We start from the raw sequence: 7358 nt of genomic DNA, 5'->3' as shown, positions 1-7358 counted from the left end.
CTGCAGTTGATTGACAGGCTGAATTTTAAGGCAGAATTGCGAAGAAAGTATGAGTGGAAGGAAGGAATACCATAAAGTCTAGCAAAATTTGGACTGCAGTCTCTATTAGCCATCTACTTCAGAAACAAGTACACTTGTACGGACCACTTTCTATTTTAAATATATACCAAAAACAACTAAAGCACTTAAGTTGACATAGTTAAGCGCCCTAATCTTAAGAAGCATCATAACAGGATCTTGCAATTTGTGTGTCCATGTGTAACACAGTTCTCAGTCAGGTAAGTAGGTCCTCCTTCCCCTGCAAAACGTTTTACTTTGTGTGCCTCCTGGATGATGTACAGGGCATCAGGCCCTGCGTGGTACCAGCTGATGGCTGTCAGGAGATACTCAGAAAAAGATGACAAATGGATGGCAGTTCTTTCATAGTTTGCATAATCCTGTCTTCTCACAATTAGGTGTGCTGGGGTCTGGGGTTTGTTTTAATAGACCCCTGGCACTGCAGGCTATGTAGCTGCTGATGCATTTAGTTTCATCTAAAATAGATTCATCTCTTATTTATCAGCTATATACTTGTAGCTTCCACAGTTTGCTGCAGCAAGAAATTCTGCACCTTGATTTTATGAGGGGGGAAAAATATTTCCTTGGTTTTGACATTTGTTAGCTGATAATTTTGTTCTGTTCCCCAACCTCTTGAACTGATAAAAACAATGAAGAGCAAAACCCCTTTCCAGGGTGTGAGGTAGTCCAGAATACAACAGGTATACATAAAGCTAAGGTTAAAGTCCATGTTTAGTCACTGAATACTGAGGAAAGGAAAGCGTATGTGCTCTAATAAATTGCTGCACCCATTCACAGGTCTATACTAAAGTTGCCCTTCTCACTTTCAACACGGGCATCTCCCAAGGAGTAGGCTGCCATACTGTTCAGTCTAAATGTCTTAATTCCTGAAATGGTAAAGTTCATCCTATTCATCCCCATTCTTGTCACTTTGTGAAGACTGTCTCTTACAAGTATTTTTAGGTCTAAAAACATTTTACAGAAATGGTATTTCCATTAACAGGTCATTCGGGCTCACCAAGAAAAATTAAAAGACTTCAGGCCACGTTGCTAACCCTGTTTCAACACTTGGCTGCCTTTTGTTAGACCTCTGGGCTCTGTGAGTTCTTCAACAAAGTCCTGAAATGACCTTTCTTCTGAGTGGTGTCTAATTGCTTATGGTGAGCCAGGCTCTAAAACTGTACCACTACAAGACAGAAATGTGACAGTAAAATTAAGTGCCTGGAAGTCCCTTGCCAAAGACTATCCTGGCATGCTGCACATCAGCTATGGGTTTGGTTTTATTTTTTAAGTACTGGATAGGAGCCCAAACTGACTGAAATAATGATGTTCACCCTGTTCAGTGTACTTCAAGTACAAAATACTAACAAAAATTTTCCTCTGGACTGGTAACATTTTTTAACAATTTTAAATCTCTGTCTGGCTTTCTGTTTCATGGACACTGCTATACAACAGCACTGAGCAGCAGGTGAACGGAGGTGGTGATAACATTCTGAGTGCACAGTTTAGGGCAAGGTGTTATCTACTCTGTGTTATCCTGAAGAAACAGTCTCTTGGGACAAGGAAGTTGTTGAACAAGGAAGTGGTAGAAGTTATTTCTATAGCTTGATATTACAAGTGTTACTCTTGCATTAAGATGAGGGTTAGAGAAGGAAGGAGGCAATTTCAGAAGCCTGCTTTATCAGCAGCCCTGATTTCCTACCTAGTCCAGATCTTTGCAGATCCTTTTAGAATAAAATTGTCTTCTTTTTACACAGATTTGTGATCTTCATTGAAGTTGTGGTCTTCAGTTTATGAAGAGCCTGATAACAATAATATTTTAGCATATACAGATGGGGGATAAGCTAACGACCAGGCTTTATAGAGTTTGATGCTGTACAAGCATATCAGCACATGGGCAGTGCTCATCTGACACTTAGCCTGAGAACAGGAGGAAGTAACTCCATCCTAATCCTTCTACCAGGCTGCCAAAGGGAGGAGATATGCTGGGATTGCTATCCCATGTCTGGAGAATGGATGGGAGGCAGCTCAGGAGCTATGGGTGTCAGGGTACAAGACCAGCATCATGATGGTGTCCAGTTCTATTTCTTTGCTATCACTCCTTTCCCCCACCAAGTAGTGATGCTTCTGTTCACTTTGCTGCAAATCATGCATTCACACTTACTCTGGCAGCCCTGGTAGGGCAGCAGTGGGGCTGGTCAGGCAGCTAATTGAAATTATGACCCTGCATTCCTTGTAAGTGGCCTGTAAATATCAAGCCTGCTGTTTGGGTTGGGCTGTTTCTTGTTTGTTGGTTTTTGTCTGTTCCATTTTTATTTGCCTTTCTTTGTTGTTATGTTTGGGGTTTTTGTTTGTTTGCTTTTCCTGTGGCTTAAAATTATTTAACAGAGTTTGGCTGTAGCAGACTGAATTGCCTGTTTCCATCTGAAAGAAACCTTTGATATTGGGATATTCTTTGGGATATTCAGGGGTATCTTGAACCCCCTGATCCTAATCTGGAAGATGCCAAATCATGTTCCATTTTTACTCTTAAGACAAGCAGGCTACCTAGACAGAAGTGAGTGCTGTAGTTCTATTGGCGATACAACAATATCTCACCGAAATACCCAAAGCTGGATTGCACACGAATCTCGGGAAGCTCCTGGAAGTGATGAGGTAGGTGGACACTAAGGGGACAAAGGCTGCTAGGTAATAAACCACTCGTGCCAGAAGGTGTTCTCTGGACTGCTGTGATACTACCTGTGCTCTCCGATGTCTGCCTTAGGCCAACCCTGCTCCTGGCTTTGCAACAGCCACTGATGCTTTGTAGTTAGTGGAGAGGGACAGGGCAAATAAGGGCAGAAAGCGCTGTGTGCTACTGCAGTGATAAACTGGGGTCATGCTGTAACACAACTCCAGACAAACTAGCGCCAGCTGCATGTGGAGAATGGCCATTTGTCTGGCATCCAGAAAAGCACAACAAAACTCATGTACTGACAAGTTGCCCTTTAGAACTAGCACAGATCCTTCCAGAGCTGCATGTCCTTCAACACCAAGAATCCACCAAGTCCTAAACATTCGCTCCAAGGGACTGGAATTGTGAGCGCACATGTGACTTTTTAGTATTTCAGGTTAACATGTCACAACTTCAGCCCATTACTGGAGTTAGTTGAAACAAGTCATATTTGCACTTTTTTTTTTTCCCAATTGGTGACTAGCTTGGAGACATGTGCAGAACTGCTGCTGCTTTTTGCAATTTTTGCTTAAGGCAATAGCAAAGCAATCTGCATCTGGTTAACAGACTGGAAAAGAATAGCCAGAATTTCAGGAACTCTCTTCTCCCCTGGCAACTCCACTCTACTAGTGCAAATATTTCATGACCATTTAGAATGACTGTGTAACCATCTGTGATTTTGGAGGTGGTTGTGTTTTTTATATATTATTTTTTAACCCAGAAAAAAAACCTAAACCAAACTGGAGTGTAAAGCTGTGCTGCACCTAAACTTTCTGGTGCCTTTTCTAGGCAGATCTCCTTGCCCTGGATGAGGTGGGGAGTGCTTTGCTTTCTCTTTTCAAAATTATTTGTCCGTAAATCTCACCACTCCAAAGTCTCTCAAGAGAAAACATCCTGTGTTCTCCAACAGCTCTCATCCTGCAACTAGCATAGGATAGACACAAGTCTGTCTGAAGCACTGTTTGTGTCTCCATGGATTGTTGTATTGGACAGAGAGACCACACACCTCAGTGACATCTACCTGTAGAGATGCCAGAGCCCCACCCTGCACACCTCACTGCTCAGGTGCATCTGGCACTGGGAACAGTATACTTCATTCAGGTTTAATTTCACAATGGAAATGTTTCGTTTTCCTTTAAAGGGCAGTTTGAAAGAACATGTACTATGGGCTTTCAACACTCTGTTGCTTTTGTACTGCTTGCTTCACTCAATGCAAACACTTTTGTCCTGAAGTGCCTGGTTTGTTGTTTTTTTTTTTCTCCCTGAAGATGCAGAGAGGCTACAAAACTATTTCAGTATCATGCAATAATGAAACAGAAATTAAATGTTTCCAGTTTGATGTACAACATCCAACCCCATCAGCTTTCATACACTCAGTCAGATAACCTGGGGACAGTACAGGTTTGACAGCACCTGAAGCTTCACTGCAAGACTTAAATTCTCATCCCTGCAAACTTGCCTGGGCATGCCCTTCTGGTGGTTCTTTCACCTGTATCCCCCCCTGCACCTTCCACCACCCCCCAGGAGCAGAGGGCCAGCACTGCAGCAGGTCTGGCAAGAACCTGACCCTTGACATCACACCAGGTTTGAAGTTTGCTCCGTCCTGTGTCCCAGACCCCATTTAATCCCCAACCCTCAGAGACAGGGGCAGCCAGCCTGGGGCTGTTGTGGGGGATAGGATACAATGCTGGTCCCTGGGGCGCACCACAGCACACAGCCTGCAGTGACCTGAGGCTCCTCAGGCCGCAACAGGGTCAACCCTCTCAACTAAAATATACTGAGTGCTTTTCCCTTTAACAGCCTTGCGTAGTGTTGTCTCAGAACTACGCCAGTACTTTTCCAAAACTAGGCTGTTTAGCCCACAGGAGGTTCAGGTGTAACCTTCTTGCTCTCTGCAACCACCTGCAAGGGGGGTATAGCTAGGTGGGAGCTGGCCTCTTCTCCCGGGAAGCCAGCGACAGGACAAGAGCACACAGCTTTAAGGTGCGCCACGGGAGGTTTAAAGTTGGACATTAGGAGGACTGAAATGGGCTGCCCAGTGAGGTGCTGGAGTCACTGTCCCTGGAGGCGTTTAAGGAACGACTGGAAGTGCCACAGGGTGCCATGGTCTAATTGACCGGGTGGTGTTTGGCCATAAGTTGGACTTGCTGATCGCAGAGGTCTTTCCCAAACCAATTGATTCCGCCCCTCTGTTTGGGAAACGCGGCTTCGGTCAGGACGATCCCGCCGAAAGGAGCCGCCCGGGCCCTCTCCTGGCTCGCGGGAAGCGGCCACACGCTGCATTGCCTTTTCCAGCGGGAGAGAAATACTCCAAAAAAAACCAAAAAAAAAACAAAACAAAAAAAAAAACAACAAAAAAACTAAACCGGGGCACGGGGCGAGCGCAGCCCAGGTCCCACACACCCCCCACCGGCCCTCCCAGGGAGCGCGGCCGGCCCGGCGGGGCCCGTCCCGCCGCTCCCCGAGGGATGGATTGGTCGGGCCGAGCGCCAGGGAGGATCCAACCCCCGCCCCCCCCCGGGGCCGACCCCGCCCCGCGCGGGCCCGACCCTGCCCCCTGGCGGCCCCCGGGCCCCGGCGCGGCCCCGTCCCGCCGGGCTGGCTTCCGTGAGGGCCCGCGAGCGCCGGGGAAAGGTCACGGGATTTCGGCTGAAGGCACCGCTGAGAGGGGGCGTCATCAGTGCGTACAAATAGCTAAAGGGTGGGGGTGAAGAGGATTCAGCCGGGCTCTTCTCGGTGGTGCCATGCAATAGGATGAGAGGCAACGGGCGGATCCTGATACACAGAAAATTCCACCTGGATATGAGGAAGAACTGCTTCATTGTGCAGGTGACCAAGCACTGGAGCAGATTGTCCTGAGAGGGTGTGGAGTCTCCCTCACTGGAGATGTTCAAGAACCATGTGGACACAGTCCTGTGCCAGGTGCTCTGGGATGGCCCTGCTTGAGCAGGGAGCTTGGACCAGATGAGCCCCTGCGGTCCCTTCCAGCCTGACCCACTCTGTGATTTAATGTGTAGTATATACAGCATACCCTCCTAGCAGTGTCTAAGAGCAGCATTATAGAGGGCAGGAAGGCTGGGTGTGGGAGAGGAGGAAACCCAGGGGCTGGGGTGAAGCTGTGGAGCTACTGTCCCTGCACTGCAGGCCTCCCACAAGGAAGGTTTTCGTGAATTCATTCAAGTATCAAGGGAGGTTTATGCTAATTCACTCAAATATCAAGGGAAACTGCTCCGGTGGTTTTCCCAGGATGAGGCTCCATTCTTCAGCACTGTCACTGGGTGTGCTAACCCCTTGATTTCCCTAAATACTGGGAATTTGGCTATATCATTTGCAGTGGCAAAAGACTGTTCATGTTTTCTCGTGATCTTTCAATACAATTTTACTCATTTGTAAACTTTAAAGTGTGATTGTTCTGTGTCAAACCTAGTCTCACAAACCAATGTTTAACTTTTATACAGAAACTTGACCCAAACATTTAAAATTGAAGCATAGGTATCCCTGTACTGGGAACTCTGGGGCAGGGTGGGGAACAGGACGGTCACTTCCCTGCTCTAGCTGCTAGTCAGGAAAGCTGTGACTCTGTTTCTTAAATCAGGTTTGGGGCAGGAGATTGTTTGGTAAATGGCTCATACCTTGACCAATGATACATGAAGAAAATAGTAATGTTAAGGGGTAGGAAGAGACCTTAAAGACCCAACCCCCTGCCATAGGCAGAGACACCTACGACTGGACCAGAGCTCCATCACAGCTGGTCTTATTATTTCCAGGGATGGGCCATCCAGAACTTCTCTGGGTGACCTGCTGCAGTATCTCACCACGCTCACAGTAAAGAATTTCTTCCTAATATCTGTCCTAAATTTCCCCTCTTTTTATTTGAACCCATTAGTCCTAATCCTGTGGGCTCTGTGCCAAGTGTGGGCACATAAGGCCAGTTTATATCCATCCTGTAGATACCAGCCTGAGCATGGGATCAGGCACATGGTGTCCCCAAAAGGCAGCTCTCCTCTGGATGGACATTCTCCCTTGCAGTTTTGCACCAAGACCAAACTCAAGGGACACAGGCCAGCAAGGTCCGCTGGCCAGCCTGAGATGGCTGGAGATGTTGGGACCATGTGGGTCTGGAAGGGAGGAAAACAGGAGGAAGCCAAGTCCCTGCTTTCTTACCCCGAGATCTGCTGCCCCAGCTCCCCTCCCCTCCCAGGTGGGGTCTCTGACACCACTGGTAGGGCAGGGCAGGCTCAAACAATCAAGACACTTGGTAGGGTTAGAAGGTACCGCTGGAAGATCTTCCAGTCCAACCCCATGGCAAGGCAGGGTCGTCTCGAGCAGGTGACATAAGAACACGTCCAGGTGGGTTTTTAATGTCTCCAGACAGCAAAAGTCCACAAGCTCCCCAGGCAGCCTGTTCCAGTGCTCTGCCACTCTCAACGTAAAGCTCTTCCTCACATTGAGATGGAACTTCTTATGCTTTCAGTTATGGCCACTGCTCCTCACTGTCTCACGGGCCACCACTGAAAAGAGTCTGGCACCATCCTCTTGGCACCTGCCTTTGAGTACGGAGAGCCCCTCTGTCTACTCGGGCGCCATT

This window comes from Cinclus cinclus, chromosome 3, assembly GCF_963662255.1.
Source record: "Cinclus cinclus chromosome 3, bCinCin1.1, whole genome shotgun sequence".
Taxonomy (NCBI): Eukaryota; Metazoa; Chordata; class Aves; order Passeriformes; family Cinclidae; genus Cinclus; species Cinclus cinclus.
Note: the sequence above shows the minus strand (reverse complement) of the source record.